This window comes from Jaculus jaculus, chromosome 3, assembly GCF_020740685.1.
Source record: "Jaculus jaculus isolate mJacJac1 chromosome 3, mJacJac1.mat.Y.cur, whole genome shotgun sequence".
Taxonomy (NCBI): Eukaryota; Metazoa; Chordata; class Mammalia; order Rodentia; family Dipodidae; genus Jaculus; species Jaculus jaculus.
In genome coordinates this window covers 85,269,536-85,292,650 of record NC_059104.1, presented here as the reverse complement: position 1 = coordinate 85,292,650, position 23,115 = coordinate 85,269,536, and the positions used below count along the sequence as shown (strand labels likewise).

At 42.9% G+C, this 23,115-nt stretch overlaps 1 protein-coding gene across 7 annotated transcripts in view; it reads right to left on the bottom strand.

Moving 5' to 3' along the window:
- Positions 1-23,115, bottom strand: part of Kirrel3 (kirre like nephrin family adhesion molecule 3) — a 615,828-nt gene that overhangs the window by 517,898 nt on the left and 74,815 nt on the right. Inside the window, exon 1 of one of the 7 annotated variants that reach the window (XM_045145245.1) lies at positions 720-743. The exons of the other annotated variants lie outside the window; for them this stretch is intronic. The gene's annotated coding sequence lies outside the window, so the exon portion shown is untranslated. Of the gene's footprint in view, positions 1-719; positions 744-23,115 lie in introns of those variants that run through there. 7 annotated transcript variants of the gene reach the window in all.

Genomic DNA, 23,115 nt, shown 5'->3' with positions numbered 1-23,115 from the left:
CCGCTCCACTGTAGTACAGAGGATCTCAGAAGTAGTCAATAGACCATCCACAGAACAATGACTAACCGTTCCAATGCCTGGTGCTCTGCAGTCTGTAAAGCATACCCTGGCTCCTTGGTGTCACCCTTCCACCAGAGAGACTGGTGGCTTGCTCAAGAGGTGTCACCCACCTGGAGTGCACATGGCTTCAGTAACACATGGTGGAAAAGTTGTCCCACATAAAGGTTTTGCCGATGACCTAGCAGAAAAGCACCTATGGTACAGATGGAAGGGAGGCAATTCATTAAAGAAACCTAGGTCCTGGCCATACAGCATGTACTTTTTTATGTCTGCTATAGAGAAAAAAAATGCAGCTATTTAAAACTTCTTTCACTCAGTTGAATCCTACACATTGAGTTAATCTGGCTATTTGAAATGCATGCATATACCACATATGCAATAAAGATTAGCTCATGACTTGAAACATATATGCTTCTTGTACAATTTAATTTATCCTTTTACAGAAGGAGCTTGAAGGAATACACTGGTAACTGTGCCTCCCTTATATAGCTAGCCTTGTTTACAAATACTGGTTTGGTACTTGCTCTGTGTGGCACATGCTCATTCCTGTGGATTCAGAGGGAAGAGGTGTATTCCATTCCCACTGAGTCTACAACCTATAGAAACGATAAGTGACAAAGCCAACAGCTACAGTGCTGTGTGTCAGGAAGTGGACTCACCTCCTTCCCAATATTTGGGATTGAAAACCCTCACCTATCCTTGGCTCTGATCATGGAAGACAGGTCATCATGGATTCAATTTTTTCTTTCCTGTACCTTATTCCCTTCTGCTTCCCTGTAGGTGTGCACACATGTTTCAGGAAGGTCTCTCCTTAAATAAACAAAAACCCAGTTAGCAAATACTCCCTTCCAATGCCTTTGACTATATTTACTACATTAGTTCATCCAGATAATAATTTTTAAAAGAAAGCCCAGGGCCTTACAACCTTGTGAAATAAGGGAAAAAGTAGCATCATTCTTCTGTAAAGTATTGTACCTGCCTGTTGTTTTCTTGCTTGTCTAATTATTCCAAAAAGAATAGCTATGGTAAGGCACTTTCTTGTCAGCAAATATGCTTTTGACTTAAGAAATTATTATAGAAAAATGCTGGAAGCTGTGTAGACATCTTTTCTATATTTGGAGGGAAAATAACATCCCTCTGCAATTATCATTTGGTATGAGGTTTAGGCATTCACATTTTTCTTTCTTTTATTTTTTGCTTTAAAAAAAGTTTTTTTTCCTTTTCCCCCTCTGGGTTAAACAATGCAGAGATCAGAGTTGCACAATTATTAAAAAGAGGCCACTTAAATTCAACTCTCCATAGACACAGTGTCTGTGGCAGTGTTTAATTAGAGATTAAAATTGAGGAATTGACTAATTGAGGCTGCTAATGAATTTGAAAGCTCAGCAAAGCAAGGAGAGCTAAGCATTTCTCTGGTTTTGCTTTGCTTCTGCTACTCCTTTTCTCATTTCCCACTATTATCACATTTCTGGCCTTGACTGCTGAGTTTATTACTACCCATAACCCTGGCCTAAGTGGAAACAAAAAAGCTGTAGCCTCTTTGCTGAGCTCTGGGAGATGTTCAGTCTATTGGATTTATGACATATTCAGAGGCCTGCCGTTGCAGGCAGGCAGTGATGAAATGAGATACATTGGACCACCAACACTTTCTGTAATCACCTTAATAGGTCAACATAACAATGGATGTGGCTGGCTGGGAAAATAAGAAGATGGTCTTAAATCAAAGAAAATGTAATACATTAAAAGTCCAACTGCTCTCCCTGTAGGGATTTGGGTTATCTGCATACCATGCTTGATAGGTTCCCATTGGCCCCAGAAGCCCAACAATGAAAGCAATCCCATGGATAATCCAGGAACACAACCAACCCTCCATGAGATGACCCTGCAATAGATGTGCCTTTGGCAGAGGTGCATGTCAAAATCAGCCTGGGGCAATTCTCAAGCAGAATCTCTACATTTGGAGGAGGCTCCATTGTAAGATCCCGAAGGTCCTTTCCAGCTCAAATGTGCTATGACTTCATATAGGTGGCGCAGAGCAGAGTGCCTTGTTCTGAGAGGGCTGTTCCCTTTGAAGCCTCCTTTGAATACAAAGGTAAAGATTTTGGGACTATTTTTTATCATTTGCACACTGTATGTACTTCAGAAGATCCATTTCAAGCTTCATTTGGCACAAAATATAGACGGTGTAAGTCAACGTTAAAGGTAATTGTCCTTATTACATGGTCAAAAGCCACCAAACACATGGTTAGTTGTTGTTTTGCTGTTGCTGGTTAAATAATCTCCATACTTTCTCTATGTCTCATGCCAATCAGACTGATGATTAGCCAGGGCATTGAAGCTGCTAGCAGAGAATTCCTGTAAAGCATGATAACTCAGTAGACATTTGGTCACAGCATCTTTTATGAATAAAGAGGTCATCGCTAATAGCATTTCCTTAAAACGTCTTAGCCACACTTCTTAGCTCAGCTGCTGATGGCTTCCTACTGATGACTTTAAATATATGTTTTTGACAGCAGGAAGAGAAATAATTTGTCTTATAAGACCATTCTTACATGCACCAAGAAAATTTTGTCTCCTGCAACTGCTCAGCACAGCTGCAGCTTGGGGCAGGGAGGTCAAGAGAAGAGATATGCATAATGTACACATTTAATCCTGTCTCGTCTTATTTTCATCCTGTGTTCACTAAATATGTGTAGCAGTCTCTTTGTGTCTACAAGCATCAATGCTATTCCTATGAGACATTCAGACCCCAGAGACTAGAAACTGTAAACATTTTCTTTTAAGTTATCTAGGACAGCTCCAAGAATAGCTAAGTACATAATAAATAATTAACTACAGATGATGGTGGTGGTGATGGTAATGATAGAGAAATATTGGGTAGCAAAAAAAATCCATCTTCAGATGTGTGGCCATGCTCTTGGGGAGAAGGCAGTTTAAAGGAACCTAGGTGGTGCCTGCCCTGTTTGGCACAGAGGGCAGCACTCTACTTGGAGTCTATGATGATAACCATGTTGATGAAGATAACCATGTAACAGTAGTGGAGGCTCATGCTTCTTGGCTCTGCTTGTAGAGGGGCCCTAGGTGTGATTCACAGCTTCTGTCCTTAAAAGGCGGGGCTTGGTTTGATCTCAGCTAACTGCTGTACCTAGGCAAGGGCTCTTGTACTTTAGCAAAGGAGATGCTCCCACATGACTGTAAGCTGAGTGGCTATAGAGTTCCAGGACTTGGGAAATGAAGGGAAACCCCTGCTTTCAGCTACCTTGTTGTATCACTCACAAAATGGCATTGTGACTTAAACAGTCTTAAATAATTACAGTATGTCTACGTAGCAGAGGGACCTCATGTGAATAAGACTTTTCAGAATGCCCTTCTTATTGAGTTTCTAAGCTGACGAGGCAACCTTATGTCATTTACTGTTCACTGCTCAGGGTCAGAGTTGGGGAAGAGAGACTTTTCTTTGCAGGCCTTACCGAACCTATCTCATTTGTGATCTGCAAGCACATGGAGAGTCTCCTCCTGCACACTGAGTGGTGTGGTTTAGTTTTCTAGGGGAGCCTTATCATTATCTGATAATCCACCTGGCCCAGAACTGTCCATAGAATGCTGCAGGAGGTCTACGTGAGCTGGAGTTTTCACCCACCCCCGGAGCATGGCAACAGAGTCCTATCTGCTGCTTGCTAGCCCAGGCTGACAACTAACAAAGAAGCACACTGGCAGAGCCCACACTGGGGGTGTGGACCCTGAGCATTGGCCTTTACCTAGGCTACAGCGATGCGAGAGCTAGCTGGGGGTGGGGGAGGGGCTGGGAGGAGGTTGGAGAGGAGGAGACAGGTGAGAGTCCTTCTGCCGAGGGTTTGTCTACAAAGTTGTCAGTTCAAGTCTATAGGTCAAAAATCATTTTATCTGCAGCAGCAGATGCTTTGTAGAACAAAATGCCAGGCCAGCTTCAAGGCAAGGAGGTGTGCAGAGCCCCAGGCTGCCACTACACGCCAGCAGGCTCCAGCCCAGCCTGTTCCACTCTAAGCTCCCCACTTGGACACTGTCTCTCTTTTCTCCCCATGCACCCCACTGCCTTTGAAGATCTTTTGATGAGCCCCCTCTTTGCTTGCTGACCATTCAAGAGGCAGGATATTCAAAGCCAAGGCTTGGGGCACTGAAATCAGAATCACCCTGTCTGGCACAGCTGGAGAGTCATTTTCCACAGATGTTTGTTTGGGTAAAGGGACACATTAAAAAGGGGCAGGTGTGGAGAAAGAACTGGTTATCAGTCTTTCATCAAGGGGGAAACAGGCTTAGGAAAAGGAAGTACAGGTACCCCTTGACTTACAATGGGGTGGTGCTGGATAAACCTATTGTAAGTTGAAAATGTACTTCACACACTCCTGTAGTGCCGGTGGTCCTTTCTGGCGCTCATGGGGCTGACTAGGAGCTTGTTGCCTCTGCCCAGTGTCTCCAGAGAGGAACAAGATTCAAATTTCAATATAGGTCTTCTACTGAGTTTGTATCACTTTTGCACCATTTTGAAGTTGGAAAATTGTAAGTCATACTATTCAAAGTTGACTGCCTGCGGCAACAGTAGATGATTCCAAAAGAGACATTTTCAGCTCCTACCAGTTGGCAAGGATATTAAGCATGACGCCACTGCTGCTCCTGATCAGCAGCTCTAATTGCCTCCTGTAAGTTCAGTGGGTGGAGATTCTCCAGCCACAGATATCAGTCTTTTCACCTAAGACCTCATTTCCATCCAGGTTTTTCAGTATATGGGAGCATGATATTCACTAGGAATCAGGAAGAAGACAAAATGCAGAAGATATGAATCTCATAGATCATGAATCTACACCTAAAGGTCTGCTATTCCTTTAGGTCCCTCATGCTTTCTTTCTCTCTCCTCTATAGGGCAAACTTCAAGGCTTCTCTTGGGAGATATCTGCTGTGCCTCACTGTGGATTGTTCTACCTGCTGAGGTCCATGAAAGGGAGTCAAATGTGGTTTGGCTGAACCCCAAAGTGTTTTGCTTCTGAGTAATTCTATGCAATAGAAGAAGATGAAGTTCATTAGTTGAATATCCAAAGAAAGGAGGGAAGCAGACCCAGGAAGGACTGCTCAGCTTCCTTACTTTCTTACAAGGTCACCTTCCTCATGCACATCTGTCACACCTCATGGGGCCTGAGCACATGATGGATTCAACAAATGGCATGAGTGCTGCTATTCCTGTTGAAGCATTTGATTTTCTAGTGGAGACATGGCCAAAATATAAGCTACCCCTCTTCTACTTGGAAATGTCTCTATTGATGGAATATTGTGCGCACACTTGAGCTACATATGCTCCCAGGTCTGGGGTAGAGATCCCCTACACACTGCTCTGCATACCAAAGGGAAGGACCTTCAGTTTATCAAATCATTTGTGTCAAATAATGTTTTGATTACGTTGATCAGAACTCAAAATAATTTTCTGCAACCCTTGTGTTAACTGTGCTAGAGAGGAAATTGAAAGGCAAGACCATTCATTCTCAATGGTGCAGAATAGTGAACTCTAAGTAAAAGATGACCTACAGAGGCAAGGCTAGGGAAGGAGCCTATCCCTGGAAGACACATTGAAAACATAAGAGAACTTCAGCAACACAATTAAAGAATATAAAAGGAGTGGAGCTCTTCTACCATTTGTTCAAAAAGCATTCTGATATGAAGTACTGCTTGGTTGAGAGTTGAAGCCTGGAGCTAAAAGTGTCCATGTGTTCCCCTTGATCTGGCAGGGAAGATGTGTGGACTTTGTAAGTAGGAAAGGAGAAGGAAATGACCAAGTTTCACATTAACCCAGTAGGCCGTGGCTTCTGTTCTTTCCATTTGCTCTAGCCACATGGAACTGAATTTATCTACCATGTCTAAGTCTTGCCCTTCTGAGCACTTGGGAACTTGGTCATCTTCTTCTTGGATTGATCTTCTATGAGCTACATGACAGGCTTCTACCCTTCATTAGAAGGGTCTGTCATTATTTTAATATTTATTTTATTTTTTCATTAGAGAGAGAAAGAGGTAAAGAGATGGAGAAGTAGAGATGGGGGAGGGGAATGGGCACACCAAGGCCTCCAGTCACTGCAAATGAACTCCAGACACATGCATCACCTTGTGCATCTGGCTTATGTGGATACTAGAGAACTGAATCTAGGTCATTAAGCTTTGCAGGAAAGTGCCTTAACTGTTAGCCATCTCTCCAGCCCATATGCCATTTCTTTTTTTTTTTTTAATTTTTATTTATTTATTTATTTGAGAGTGACAGGCACAGAGAGAAAGACAGATAGAGGGAGAGAGAGAGAGAATGGGCGCGCCAGGGCTTCCAGCCTCTGCAAACGAACTCCAGATGCGTGTGCCCCCTTGTGCATCTGGCTAATGTGGGACCTGGGGAACCAAGCCTCGAACCAGGGTCCTTAGGCTTCACAGGCAAGCGCTTAACCACTAAGCCATCTCTCCAGCCCCATATGCCATTTCTTAATGGCATCTACCCTAACCATCTCAGAGGGGATCACATTACCACCAAGACCTCAAAACCTCTTTCCTCCATAGCCACATCAGTATCTAACTGAAAAAATTCACGGTTGTGTTTATGATCTGCATCTCCATTAGAATGCCAGGTCTGTAAAGGGTTGGTATCTATGCTGTTTTGCTTACTGCAGGCTCCCCAGGGAACACAGTAGACATTTGATTATTAAGTAAAAGGATCTAGGTAAACACTCCAGTGGAGAGCTTCTAAGTTCATAGACATCATGAGCTAAGGTGATCTTTATGATCCTTTTGTCCAAACAAAGTAAAGGCATTGGAGCCAGGAGCCAGACAGCCTGTGTTCAATCCAGATTCCATCACTTACTATCTATTTGTCCCTGGGAAAGTCACCATTTACATTTCTCAGTTTACCTTCATAAAATATTGGGGGAATAGGGAACCTTTCATAGGGTTGTTATAAAAGTTAATGATAATTATGTATGAAGTACTTTATGGCATGCCATAAGCTATAAGTGTTTGCTATTATTATTGCTAATAAGAAAACAAAAGTTGCAAGAGAAAATGACTTGATCAAAACCACACATTCATTAATTCATTCAGCAAACATTTAAGTCCTTTATCTATTCCAGGAATTGTGGATTCTGTAGCAGATTCAATGGAATAGTGCCTGCTTTTATGGGAAATATAATCTAATCAAGGTGAGGACATGGATATTGAACAAATGGTCACATAAATGTATAACTGCATTCTGTTGGGTGTGAGTGTGTTTGCATTTTTATTGTTGTTTTTTTCTGACTTGCCATGCTGTTGACTGAACCCAGGACTCCCTGCATGTCATATCAATGCAAAGACAGAATATGAAGAATCAGGACTTAAGCTATACGGTCAGTGTAATGTGGGAAACAAACAGGAAGGTGTCTTTAAAGCAATGGGCATGCAGCCTAGGGGCGTGGTCACAGGGTCAAGTGAGAACTTCTTCTTCTTATTATTATTAGTTGGAATTTTCTCAAGTCAAAAGAGCAAGAACTCACAGAAGTCAGCCTTATATTTCTTTCCTTTCCTGGCATCTAGGGCCCAGTATCCAGGGTGCCTAAAGAGTGGAGGTAGCTTTTGTGTGTTCAGAGCACCAACTCCCAAGATGTGGCTCTAATGAGGAGTTGGTGTTATGATCTCAGAAATATACCGCTACCCACTATGCACACTGTAGGTAAGATACAATGGAGGAGGGCTTCCCCCAATGGGATCACAACAGCCCCCATGTGAAGGGTGCTTTGAGATGGCCAGGGAAGCCTGGCAGAGGACAGGGAAATGCCCTTTGTTCTCCATAAGCCCAGGAGAGGCTGGATCTTGATCTCAGTGAGGACTGTTTGCCATTATTGTCTCAGCATTCACAGAAATGGCTGTGCATAGGGCTGAAGCATCACCATTATAAAACTCTTGGTTAAAATGTGGATTAATCCCTGGGAGGGTGTTATGCAAGATTCAGATATATGGTCTGTGATATGGATAGGATATATTTTTTATTGCAATAATAAGTTTCTCAACTCCTAATGGACCCTCTATTAACTGAAGATGACAGGGAGCGAGGAATAGAAAGCAAGCAATTTGTTAAGGGTGCAGAACAGAAGTTCCAGGGGTTGTAAAAGATAAAACATTTTAGAGTCATTAAAATCCATCTAAACTGTCTACCTGAACTCAAAGCAACAAACCTAACTGAGCTCTGAGTATATCAGAACACATCTGTATCTTCACAGTGTTCCAACTATCCCAGACCTAAACATAGCCCAATCTTGTACTCCCAGAAGTAGAGGGCTTTGAAGAGACCAATGTCAGAATTTCATAGAAGGAGGTGTGTTTTCGTGCTGGCTGTATACGCACAGCTATGTGATGGGTATAGACCATGGGATGGAAACAGGTTCTGGTCTACAAGAGGTTTAACCCAACCAAGAGCACCTGTCCATAGCAGAGAAGAAGCCCAGTCAGGGAATTGGGGAGTCATAGGCCTTTGTGGTGTTTGGAGTTGGAAGGCAGAAAAAGACCTTTAAATCCCTGGCCAGTACTTTGCACTTTGTCTCTATGGGTAACACAGGGCAAGATGAGGATCTGGGAAGGTTTATGGTCAGACCCATGAACCACTGTATCTTTCTGATGAAAAATCTGGCTACTATTTACAAAGAGCTTCCAAAGACCCAGACACCATGTTGAGAGATTTTCATAAATCAACTCATTAATTCTTACAACAATCTCATAGAGTAAATCACAAATCATACCATTCCCATTTTATATAAAAAGGAATTGGGGAAATTTCTTAGCTACTCTAAGACCAAAAGCCAGATAGTTAGTAAACTATCTAGCTAGAATCCAAACTCAAATGGGTCCATTCTGACATGTTAATTATAACACTGCCTTTTCTCAGGGAGTGGGTTGTCTATCCTGATGGGGCTAATTCTTCACACTCAGGCCCCACACAGCTACTAGAGGCAGCACTACTGGGCAACCTTGCAGGTAGAGGATGTTAAGAGCAGAAAAGCTCAGTGGTGATTCTGGACTAGTCTTTGAGTCTAGCAGTGAACAAGACAGAAAGATGTAAGTTCTGTTTGCCAGAAGGAAGGAAGGAAGGATGAACTTCATCAAAGCCTCTGCAGCTGGCCTGGGCTGGTGACTTCTTCCTGCATTTCATTTTCCCTGGGAAACCAAGTCTCCCTGAACAGACAGAGAAGGGCTGAGGGATGGGGAGCCAGGGAACAACCAGAAGCATGAAGCTCCCAGAGATGACAGAAGGAAAGAGGATGGTGCTGGTTTCAGACATGGCCTCTCTAAGCGAAAGACACAAGGTGGGAAAGAGGCTTGCAAAGAAAAGGCAGTTGCCAAACTGAGATTCTTTGAAAATGACATTGTTGTCAAACTCAGGAAACAGTTTCCCACCCTGAATAAAACACTGACATTTGTCTAATTAAAAAAGCTAATAGAGATTTTTGCAGACAGAGAGAAGCCGCCAGTGCATCTGCTGGTAAAGTCTCCATATGGCCCAATCCAATGTGTGCTTTGCTGCAGAGATGAGCCGGGACTCTTAAAATTGCCCAGCCATTAAATTACCTCCATAGCCTTGTAGCCACTGGCTGTCAGAGAAGGGAAGGCTTGGCCAAGATTCCTGTCTTGCCCATTTTCCATCTTCCTAAGAGTAATGATCTAGATGTGGACTACTGGTTCCCCTCTGGAAATGTTCATGGGAGGAGGGGAGAGGAAGGAGAGAAGGGATGGATGGGCAGTTGGGAAGAAAACTCCTCATCAGACTAGGGCAGCTGGTGGGTGCATTAGTAAGAATATTTGGGCCCATTCAGCAGGGACTGAGAAAGGCCCAGAAGAGTAGATGTCAGTTCCACATGCCCCTGGAGCACCTCAAACTATTAGCTGGACTGTGACAAGAGCTAGGCCAAGTCTGGAGGCTTACAAAAAGTAGATAAATGTTCTGGTAAGGCTATTACAAAGGCCAAAGTCCGTTCAGAAGGACATGGGAGGTGGAAGGAGAGTGGGGAGCATGGACAACTTCCCTAGAAGTGAATCACTCCTCCTCACTTCCAGGCAAGCTATTCTGATTCAGACCAGTCCTGGGTTCCTCCAGTGACTTCCTGAACATGTCTGATCCTGCCCCAGAAATTTCCTGTGCAGTCTCCACTCCTATATCCTCTCCTGCACTCCTCTAGATGAACATCTTTCACTTCACTCCCTTCATACTTAACCCCTCACTGGAGTACAGGTGAAATTCCAGAACTTCTGAGTCCCTGAACACCTCTCACACTAGGCACCAAGCAAGAATACATACACAGAAATAAAAACAAAGCAAGCAAACCTCCATGAACTGCAAGACAGGAATAACTCATCTTGTCTATTACTTTTGAATAAGATCCTGGTGAACAGGGGAGGGAAGAAGAGCTTGCTTCTTTTCAAGAAGCCATGCTGGGGAGCTATAGGGCTCCCACCTCTGCCATCCATTATGTTTCTGCAGCCCTTGTCTCCAACCTGAGGCACCACAGAGCAATATGCTCTGTCCACCTAATTACTAGCCTCTCCCTTGTTCCAACCAGCAAGGCAAGTGAAGTGTAGCCAGGGGGGACTTCTTGTGGTAATGGAGCCTGGTGATGAGTTTCACTGGCCACTCTGGCCATCCATTATCATAATTAGAAATGCTATTTTATCCTCATGACACAGGAATAGGTGATGAATCATAACATCTGGGGTACACCCATCATTCAGAAGATCCAAGAGAGGCAGTGCTTTAGAACCAACAGCTACCTCATAAAAGCTCTCAGTCAAGTGTATGTGATGAACACCTGTTAGGCAGGTGAAACTTAGAATGCAGCTCTGGCCCCATTACCTAAAGCTTAGAATTCTGCTACTATCCTACACCTATAGCAAGGGCTACACAGAAGGGTTCACTTAACTCAGCTTCTGACATCCTTTCTCTATGAAGTATTTGTGACCACGTGTGATGGCATGTGGTACCATATTTCTAAGTGGTTGGGAAGTATGGATCATTCCCCCAAATCTCTCCATTTTTCCCACAATGGAAAGCAATAGTATTTATGGAAATGATCAGTTTACTGAATGAGTCAGGTGGCTGTCTAATCTCCCTCAGTGATTGATTCAGAATTAAATTAGTGTCCTTATTTAGACTAATGAGATGCAAGAAAGAACTGCTGAAAGGTACCTGGGAATTATCTTATTTTTAATAAGGAGAATGGAAAGTCACATGTTCTCTTCCACTAGATGTAAACTCAGAAATGTCTGCATTGGCTGTATTGATGTTGCCCACTATCCACAGTTGAGAAGTAAGCTAGCTTGGGAAAATCACAAAGGAGGAAGGGGCTAAGACAAGGATAGAAAATGCCTTCACTGAATAGTAGACTGCCAGTTATGATATACAACACAACTCCTTATCACTTTAATTCCTGTTATTGAAAGCTGTATAAGAGACCGTAGGGTCTGTCAAGTGTGCTTGGAAACAGGCCACCATGGAACATTAAGAGTAACCTGGCAAAGGAGAAATGCACTCTGTGTGGGCTGTGCCACACAGCAGAGGAGTGCTCTACGAGGGCAACACTTGCATATGTCTTTCAGAGATTGTTCATACCTAGACTTCAGATCAGTCCCCACAACCCTTTGTCTCAGGAAGACTCACCCTCTATACATGATGCACCATGATTCAGCAGTATTGTGGTTGACTTTATTTTGTTCCTAACTGCTTGTTAGGCTAGTATCAGTCTTTATTTTTGCATTGAAATGTAAGGGAATATGATGCTTGCCACATAGGAACAGGTACCTTGAATGCATGTGTCTCATTTGGCTTGGCTGGTTTATGCTCTGTCATGAGGATAGTATATGTAAGATAGGTACTACTCCTACAAGCAGGTCCCTCACATGAAAAACATACAGACCAGATGATACTTGGCCCAGTGTGACATGAATAAGAGGGAAACAGTTCTTGCTGTAGGCCACCATGGGTTGACAAAACCATACCGAGTAGAATTACAGGCCCAGGATTCTGCTGAGTGATTTGGAAGATGCCAAATGGTGAGGCAGGGTTTGTGCTATGAATCTACAGTCACAGCCAACACAAGGAAAAATAATAGAGACTATTATAAAGAACTCAGGAATACTGTGCACCTACAACTAGAAGCCACCAGTATACAGGGGAAGGGCTTTAGCATCTGGAAAGACCTCCAAGAACAGATGAGCCTTGGAAGGTTCTGGATAAAGTGTGTGTGTGTGTGTGTGTGTGTGTGCGTGTGCGTGTGCGTGTGCGTGTGCGTGTGCGTGTGCGTGGTGTAGGAGGGTGCGAGACAGCTTATTTAAAAAATTTCTTGCTTCATAAGCATGGGGAGCTGAGTTCAATACACAGAACACATATACAAATGACAAGTGTAATAATGTTGCACACTTGTAATCTCAGTGCTGGGGAGGTACTCAAGGAAGGTCCCTGAGGTCTCAATGGCTAGCCAGTCAAGCATAATGGAAAATCTCTAGGCCAATGGGAGACTTTGTCTCAAAAAGAGGTGAGAAGCATTCCTGAGAAATGACACCAGAGTTGTCCTCTGGCTTCCACTGCATGTACGTACCCACCTGTGCATTTGTACCTGAACACACACATATGCACTCACATATACACACATGAACATGCAGATGTATTTATGTTAAAAAAAAACAACAAAATAACAAGTGGGTTCCCTGGCCTACCCTACTTGAAGATCTGCCACTCCCCTTGTCTGCAGGCTCACGAAAAGAAATACCTTGCAAGCGTTTGGGCAGTATCATTCACCACTTCACTCTTTCTTCTGCCTGCCAGAGGCAAAGACTCTGAGACTTTTGCTTTCATGTCTGAATGAAAATATCTCCGTGTACAAATTATCACTCTACAATTAATTATGCAGAGCAAGGAATACATATGAGACCTCAATATTATGACAGTTTGGAAATTTACTGTTTTCATACTGAACATGCAACAAGTCTTGCCAAATGTATGCTGAAGAGTAACACAGATTAGACAAGAAATATGTTAATTTTGTATATGCACAGCACATCTGTGGGTCAGTGTAAACACCACAACTATCTCAGCATATCATAACTTGACAACCCCTACGACTGACCTTAAAAAAGCAGCACTCTTTAATTAGGCTTTTCCTTCCTCTTCTGCCTTTGGGGAGACAAGATTGTTATGAAAAAGATATGATTACACCATATTGGAGTTCAGCAGGCATCTCAAATGCTTTGGGTTTGATTATAAAAAATAGCAGATTTCATTGCTGGAATCTTCCTTCCAGAATCTGTAAGCGCCATGTGGATATCAAGGGGGAATTTCATCAGTATGTTTTTTATTTCTTTACATTTAAATCATTAAAAGATTTTTGAGGGATTTTGAAGTCCAAAACCTCTCCTGAGTCACTCTTTTCCCCTAACATATTTTTCATCTCTTTCTATAAAAATAAGGAAATTGAATTTTAGCTCTGGGTTCAAAAGGTGTGGGGGTGGGGAGTAGGAAGGACAGCTGTTTGTCCATCACAGTGGCTAAGGAGTAAAGTCTTAATTCTGAAGGTCTGTCCTGGGGTCCATCAATCTGCTAGATGTATATCTGTCTCTTTGGGCCCCTATCTCAGATGGTAGAAAGCTGGCCCAGGAGTTACATACTTGAGTCTTGGCAGTATAGCTCTGTTTAAGCCAGCTGGTACCATTGTGTTGCACGAAGACAGTAGAAATGAAGTGTTATGGGGTGGATGAAACTGTAGCATTCATCTATGTCACCTGCCTTCATCAGGGTAAACCCAGTTTCAATCTCTTCATAAATTTTTCTCCTGGTAGCTGACATATGTATATGTGTGTGTGTGTGTGTGTGTGTGTGTGTGTGTGTGTGTGTATATATATATGCACATACATACATACATACATACATATGTATATATATAAAATTTGTCACACTGCAGTCAACCCACTTTATTATGTATGTGTGACACAGCCTGATCTTACTCTTAGGTAAGAACATTTCACGTTTTCTCATTCTCTTGACAGATTTGAACCTAATCTTGAAATGGATCATAATCACTCTTCACAAATACAAAAAAAAAAAAAAAAAAAGAAAAGAAAAAGAAAAAGCTTGACAAAGGTTCCAGCCTAGATGGAGGTTCCATAACAGCAGGCCTCATCTGTATACTTCATGCTGTGCCATCAGATGTCCCAGTGTCTGGCACATAGTAGGTCTTTAAAAAAATTTATTTTTATTTAGTTATTTATTTGACAGACAGAAAGAGGGAGAGAGAGAGAAAATGGGTGATCCAGGGCCTCTAACCACTACAAAATAACTCCAGATGCATGCACCACCTTGTGCATATGACTAATGTGGGTCCTGGGGAATTGAACCTGGGTCCTTTGGCTTTGCAAGCAAACACCTTAACCACTAAGAAATCCCTCCAGTCCCATAGTAGGTTTTAAATAATACTTGTTGAGTGTACTAATCAAAACCTAAGGGTATGTAAAACACATCCAACCTGGTCATAGTACTTCCACCCATATTGATTGTCAGTTTTCTAATGACACTCTGTGTAAGGAAGGTAGCATGGTCCTTAGGTGACCTAGGAAACAGGTGATGTCCAGAGATTGTGGAATATAAGACTTTCTGGCTGATCTAGAGACTCTAGTGACCTATGTTCCTATGCATCAGGGTATTGGAAGGTTACGTATGCAGAATGCTGAGCTCCACCCTCAAGCTGGAGACTAAATCTTTACTCTAGAAAGTTCTGAGGTGATTTTGACACTGTGGGTCCTGAGACTAGGTGGAGAATCAAGTGTGGAACCAAGGCACACCAGAGAGACACACACTCTCAGGAGTGACTAGTGCATCAAACTCAACTTCTCTGTATAGAAAGATGGGTTGCTTAGCTTAATTACAGAAAAGACAGTTCTTCATTTATAAGGAAAACAGTGCTAGGGATGTAACTTAATGACAGAGCACTAGCCTAGCAGGTGTAAGGCCCTGAGTTCAATCCTTACTATGATCAATAATGATACTAGAAGTAGCAAAAGAAAAACACCTAAGAATTCAGGCATCATAGAATGGGATATTGTCAGTTAAGAACCATCTAACTTGGAATGAATGTGGACTAGAACTTTCCTAATAAGAGTTTAGATTTTCAATAGAGACTTTTGGATCGATTAAGGACACTGGAGGCAAGTTGATCTAAACTTCTAAGTTTTACACCCCTAAAAAGTAAAGGAATGTTTCAGATATGCCTGACTCAGTAACTCAGGTTCTCCTCGTACCCGATCCCCAGTAGCCAGCCACAGGCCCAGGGAGGCAGAACACCCCAGCCTGCTTCTCCTATGGCTGCTCCTCTGGGGACTTCTACGCGTCTGGGTTTTTCATTGTTCACTCACATGCCAATACCTGTTGCAACATTATTCATAACAAAAGTGTCCAAAAGATAGTTATATGAAGAAAATGTGGAAAGCTGGGCGTGGTGGTTCACACCTTTAATCTCAGCACTCGGAGGCAGAGGTAGGAGGATTGCTGTGAGTTCAAGGCCACCCTGAGACTGCATAGGAAATTCCAGGTCAGCCTGGGCTGCAGTGAGATTCTATCTAGAAAAACCAAAAACAAAACAAAAGAAAAACACATGGTCTTTCCATACAATGGAATATTTATCATCCATAAGAAAGAATGAAGTTTTGACATATGCTCCAGCCAGAATGGACCTTGAAAATATTATGCTAAGTCAAACCAGGACAAATATTATATGATTTCACCTATATGCAATATCTAGAGTCATAAATTCCTAAAAACAGAAAACAAATTAGTCTTTATTAAGAGCTAAGAAGTTATTATTCAATGGAAACAGTTTCTGTTTGGGGTAATGAAAATGTTCAGAGATAAGCAGGGGTGAAGGTTGTCCACAGTGTGTGTGCATGTAAATAATGCCACTGAACTGTGTGCTTGAAAATGGTTCCACTGTAACATTTTATTGTGCATTTTTACCACAAGAAAATGTAAAATAATAAAGTAAGTAAGAATGACTATCCTGTAAATCAGGCAAAAGTTCCCAAACTGCTTAGCACCTCAGCCCCATTCTGCCTGCAGACCTGTGCAGCTGTGAGCTCTGTGGGTAGTCGATACAGACAAATGATGACATTTGACTTCCACTAGGAGGTTTAACATAGCTTCAGGAGACCCTCCCATTTGTACCCCTACACTTATTACTTATCCATAAGGATGGACTTCAGCATTGGAGGGATGTTTGTGGAGAACAGCTAAGTAGAACAGTGAGGTTTTAACTCTTTCCTCCACTCCAGATGCACCTTGCACAGGTGCCTGGCTTTGCATCTGATAAACACTGAACTCCTATTTCACTTGTGTGTGATTACACAGCTTACAGTGACAGGGAAGAATTTAGATTGTGTGACTCATCTCTCCAAGCTGGGCTTCCGTAAGACTCCACACTCATTGTTGGCATGTTTATTGCTGCCTGGGAAACTGGTTTTGTGCATTCTCAGAATTATGACTCTAGAACGTAATGATATACATGCCTCTTGGAGGAAAGACAGAGATGCTCAGTACAGCAGGTGAAGGACACACGACTTGAATGAGTGAGATGGATTTCAGAGAGGCCAACATAACATTCATCATTCATCTGTTCATCTTGCTGCTCCCTCCCCTATGGGTGTCCAGTTGGGCTTCGATAACATCCTGGGATGCTGGGGAGATCCAGTGAATCACAAGTAAGCAAATAAATATGATTTAATAGTAGATGACAAGAATTTGCCACACCACAAAACTTCCCTCATCATTTATTTTGACAATTTGGTATCTAATATTTATAGCAGTGCTTTAGACTACCCAAGTAGTTTAAATGTAAGGAGGTCTTCGTAAACTCGCTGCTTATTCTCTGACAAAGTGATAAGCAAGTTTATGGGCACAGGGCGATCATTGGATTCTGGTCAACTGATTAAATTATTCTATTTCTGAATAAATATTCTTTACTATCATCAACAACTTATGACATATGTTAGGTACATTTATATAATGAGCTAAAAGGATACTTTTTATGCCTTCTGAAATTTATAATCTAAGATAAGTACTATAAATAAATACAAAGGGTCTTCCAATCTTCACTCCTGTGCTAGTACAGACATTACAAATTGAGTATTATTTCCTTTTCCAGAATCTTTATTTGTATCAGGCATCAGGCATCCACTACAATTGATTGTAGTATGTTGTAAGGATTCTTTCCTATGCACATTACAGTGTTGGGACCAGATGAGTGGAGAGAGGAGAATTGTTATAGATCAAAGGAAATACAATTTTAAACCATCAACTTAGGCCTTTGTACCTTCCAAGTAGTAAACATGTGGGACATTTAGAGAATTAAGGCATAGACCTTTTGTTGCTGTCACAAGTCTGATTTCTCTGTGCTGGGAGTAGGAGAGAGCCCTATGGGAGTTGGGGCATTGCCCTTAAGACAGGAGACTGGTTGGCTCTTTGGTTAAAGACTTATCATAGTCACATATCTTCCTCACTTCCACTTTTCTGAAGTTCCTGTAGAGTAATTAAAATCACTTCTGTTAAATGAGCAGGGTTGACTCAATAAGCCAAGGGCAAGTTTATGGAACTGGGGGATAGAAACTGCTTTAAAACTCAGCAGTGCTGGCCATGGTGAGGAATAACAATTAGAATAATTGATAACTAGGTCATTGATGTTGAATTGCCACCCTAGGCCTGCAACACATCCATGGTAAGCCTGTGTCTCTGGCAGGAGGAGATGGCAGAGCTAGAGCCCACTCTAGCTCTGGAGCTACAGTAATGAGGGCGTGCCTGCTCCTGTCCTCACTGCTGGGCAGAAGCCTATGGAATGCCCAGGCCCTTGACGCCCTCATGGGTGGGAAGAGAAGCCCTTTCCTTGACATGAATGGGGCATGGAGCTGCAGAGGTGTGTGTGGCTTTTAGACTAGATACAGACATGTTTCACAGCTGAGGTCTAGAGATGATGGGTATAAGGGGGAGGAGGAGGGGCTGCTGGAGCAGGCCTGGAGGGAGTGGGCAGAATACGGCTTAGGTTGCCGATGGCAAATGCTGGAACAATAGTGATATCAGAGGTGCACACTAGTCTGACTTTCAACATAAGCAGTAACTATGCCACTATCACTAATAAAAGTAGCACTTATTGAGCAAATACTACATGCCTGGCATGATGCTAAATATGTTTCTAATGACATAATTTAATTTTTTTCATTTAATTCAATCATTTTATATTCACACCAAATGTAAGAAGCACTTATTGTCCTCCATCTTCTATGGAAGAAAGCTTTGAAGGATTAAATAGTTTTCCTAAAATCAAACAGACAGTAAGTGGGTAGGTTAGGAAATGGACACCGAACACACAGTAATTCCTGTGCTTTATTGCTTCTGTCCTGTGGTGGGCTCCCTTGGGGCTGGCTCCATCTATAAAATGCACCCCATTTTCTCATTACCATAAGATGCACTGTCTCTTCTACCAGTTCCTGTGGTCAGATAAAGATAAGTGACCAGCACTACCATGATGTCATTCAATCAGTGCAGGGAAGAACAATGGGTAGAGTTAAATGTCCTGGATGTAAAAGTCCTTGTGGCACTGTGGTATTTGGTACATTTAATGTGGGTTACAGATTCTAGATAAAAATGCCCTCTCTGAAGAGATACCACTGTGCTCTGTTTGTTTTTTTCTCAAGGAACCCATTCCTCTGAAAGCTTCAATACATAAACTTTATTTTATGTCCCCAAGTTACTAGCCTTTCTGATTGTATCTAGGTACTTTCTTATATCTTTTAAGGCAAACCTGTTCCTTGATCTCATTTATGCTTCTCTTCTTTGATCCCTTCCCTCCTTTCAGACCTATAAATAACTGTGCATTTACTTTTCCCCCATATTAGTCAGACCCTGTGTTGCATCACCTGAATCTTGGCACTTCCTCCCAAGTCTTTACATCTTCCCTACATAGGAAATCCCAAGCCCGTAATGCACTGTGGTATGCTTCTCTGAGCCTAATTCTGGGGTAATGACAGTTGTTGGCCAACTAACTTCAATACTCGTTTGGTGTCATTATGGCTGAGATACTGGGTACCCAGATCACTGGGAAAGCATTATTGCTGAGATATGTTTGGGAAGAGACTTGAATTCAGATACGTGAACTGAGTAGAGATGGACTGCCTTCAATACGGGTGGACATCATCTAAGTGGCTGAGCCCTGATAGAGCAGAAAGATAGAAAAGAAAATTCTCTCCCTCCCTTTAGAGTGGGGAATCCTTCTCCTGCCCTTGGATATCCAACTTCTCTAATCTTTGGGCAGTGGGACATGTATAGAGGACCTTTCTTGAGCTGTAGTCTCAGACCAAGTTAAACTATTGGCTCCTCTAGTTCTCGTGCCATTGGACTGAGTCACATATACTACCAGCTTTCTTGGGTCCCCAGTTTGCAGACAGGACTTCTTACCATCATAATCACATGAGCCACTTTCCCTAATAAGTCTCCTTTTATACATTTATATCTCTATCCTGTTGGCTCTGTTCTTCCGGAGAGCCCTGATGATTCCAGCTCCGATTGTCATGGGAAAGTGACCCATCTTTAGCCCTTCCAAGCTGCCACAATTTCTCTGTGCTTCCGTGGTCTGATCATCTTCCATTATCCTCAGAGGAAGATCCATACCTCTCTATACTTTTAAACATCACTGCTCTCTTTCCTGGCACCACTGTCAGCTGATGACCTATCCGAGTTCTCAGAGAAATGAGAAGCCAACAGCAAAACTGTGTGGTCTTCTTATAACCCCGTTGTCTTACACCTCACCTGTGCTAACCTTTCTCCTGAGATGGTTGAAGAGTATAATCTTCTGCCCACAAGGCTAGGTTCACACATTTTTCAATGCCTATAACAAAATAAACTAGGGCTATGTACTTTGAAGAAAAGTGGCTTATTTGGATCCATGTTCTGGTCCAAGGTTAAATAAAAAGCTCTCTGCTGACAGAATCCTACAGTGGGGTAAGGCATCATACAGCAAGAGATGAGGAACATGTGCTTTTTCTAGCTTCTCCCCCTTTGGAGAAAGAATTCAGCCATGGGCCATATATACCCCAATGGCCTCTTCTAATTTCTCTGTCTCTTGAACTCTCTCTTTCTTACTTCTAGGGCCCTTGTTCTAACTGTTTTACGCTCTCACCTTCTCAATAGGACCAGATTAAGTTTACAGTTCTCCCATGGGAACAAACATCAGCCTCAGTGACAACAATACCAGCAAATTCTCTGGTTGGTCTGCGTTCCACTACAGCTCCTTCCCTATGTGTTCCTCTCTGCTTATAATCCCACTTGTTGAAAACCTTGTTCACATTCATTTGCCATCTGCTTCTCCCCTACAACCCAGACTGTGCTGATGTCATCGTCCTAAATGGTTCTCTGTGGTAGTTGGTCACCTGGATGCTCTCATGCCCTGAATGGTCTGCACATCAGAAGAGTTGGTGTCCCCTGATTGCTCTCCTTGCCTAGGATACCATGGCCGCATTCTCTCCTGGTTTGCCTCATGCTTTTCTGGAGGCATCTTCTCATTTGTTTTGTGGATCCCTCTTATTTTGCCTACTTCCTCCATTTTCCTTGAAGATTTGCCAAGATTCTTTCTATAATCCCAGATTAGGTTCCTCCCATGGCTTCAGCCCCATAGATCCAAACACTTACTGAACATTTGCATTTAGAAGCACCTAGAGCAATTCTATTTCAGGGTACCTACCATGGGATTCCATTAGCTTTCTCCTCAAACCCTCTCCTCACACGATCCTAGTGACCACGAGCAGTTCCTTCACCTCCCAGTTGTTCAAATTAGAGCAGATAGCCTATGACTGCCCCTTTTAGCCCTTTGTCCATCAATCACTAAACTCTTCTCAGCTGTGTCCCAAAGATTATTGCTTGTATTACTGTCAGCACTTGCCCTGGTGTCTTGCGACAGCACTAGTAAATAGGAGCCTTAGGCTGGTAGATGAAACACCTTTTACTTGCCCCCCCCATGCCTTCTGTTTCTTAATTAAAGCTACTAGTACTTCTCACCAGGCCAAGTCCATCCATCTGGGTCTCCTATCCCCAGTCTCCAGTTTGACCTGGCCTGCTCTTCACATTGCATAGATAACAAGCTTTAAAACACACAAATGAGGGGCTAGGAAGAAGGCTCAGACAATAAAGTCCTTGCTATGCCACTGTGAGAGCCTAAGTTTGATCTCTAGAACCCACATAAAAAAGCTGTGGGTGGTGATGCCACCCATAGTTCCTACACTGGGGAAGCAGAAACAGGAGGATTCCTGAGGCTTGCTGGCAAGCTAGTCTAGCCAAATTGGTGAGCTCCAGGAGAATGAGAGACGCTGTCTCATAAAAGATGGATTGTATTTCTAAAGAATGGTACCTGAGGTGGTTCTCTGACTCTCTCTCACACACACTCACAAGCACACATATAAAAACAATGACAAATGAGAGCTTCTCACTCCCTTGCTCACACAGCTTCAGAGCACTTTCTCCTGGCACCTGTCATACTGTGAGGCATTTATTAAGTATTCAAAAAATATTTGTTCAGTGAAAAAAAATGATTGAGCTCTAAACTAAAGAGGATTTTCATGCACACAGGAAGCCTAAATGCCCATTAGCACTGTGTCATTATTATGTTTGTCCATTTTCAATCAGGGTGTATTTGACTTTGCACTTCCGACCCATGGACCACTCTTCTGCATCTCTTGGCTCTCTTCCAGAAACCAGCCTCAGAACAGTATTTATTTAAAAGCAGAGATGTTGATGGATGTTGGAGTAGGGTTACAGATAAGGAACACTTTTGCTTCATTCAAACCCCCACCTTTCCAAGCAACATGGTGGTTCCCATGCCATTTCTTGCCTGTGCTGATTAGCTGGGTGCCTGTTCACTTGTGACCAGATACTCTGGTTGGCTTCTCTAATGCTGAGGATAGAGACGTGTGTGTGTGCATATGGGTGTGCATATGTGTGTGCAAATGCATGCATTCTGTGTACACGTGCAGAGGCCAAAAGAGGATTTCGAGTGCCTTATTTCCTTGAGATGAGGTTTCTCACTGAAGCTGGAGCCCACTGTCTTTAAGTTAGATTAGCTGACCAGTCATCCTGTTGTTTCTACTTTCTCCCTTTATGCTGGGGTTACAGGCATATATGGTGCTGCTTTGATTTTTATGTGGGTATCTAGGAGTAATCTCAGGTCCTCATGCTTGCATGGGCAAGCTATCTCCTCAGCTATGAGTCTTGAGGTTTAATAATAAGATTCCCTCCCCAGTGTGTCCATCACTCTATTTTTTGGGGGGTGGTATAGCAGAGAAGGCAGATAAGGGATTATACAAAGATCCTCAGGAGTCATACCTTTAGAGCAAAGGGGAGAGAGGTCTACTTTCCTATAGTGAGATAGATAGACACCTACTTTTCCATAGCAACTTCCTCTAAAGGATGTTGAAAGACACAATTACAGGCCTACAAGGCCATGCAAATGTTTGGCAGATATAACCCTCTATTGCAGCTCTACCTGCCACACACCATGTCAGTCCACCAGTAGCTGGAGGTCCCCACCTGCTCTTATGTTGCTGGTGGCACTGAAATCGTACACACAAGTGTTGTGACAGGGAAGGGCAGACTATTCAAGAGGACTTCCTTGCTCATCAGCTCAGGGCATATCAGTGACAGGAGGCTAGGAATGGAGAAGGGATGTGGGGTCTACCTCATGCTACAGGCAAGGAGCCCCACAGGCTGCTTGGGAAAGATTGGGGGATTTGAGGATTAAATGGAAGAGGCTGTCAGGTTCCAGCTGAGCTTAGCACAAGGCTGAACAGGGAGAGTCCTTCTCTTCCTTGGATTTTGACTTCCTGCTATCCATGATGTCTTCTCTACTCAGGCCACAAACACCAACATCTCTCAGGGGCTGCAGTGACAGGATCCAAGGTGAGACCGTTGTGATGACCTCTGCTGCCCTCCCCACTGTGCTTGCTCCTGCTGCCTGTGCC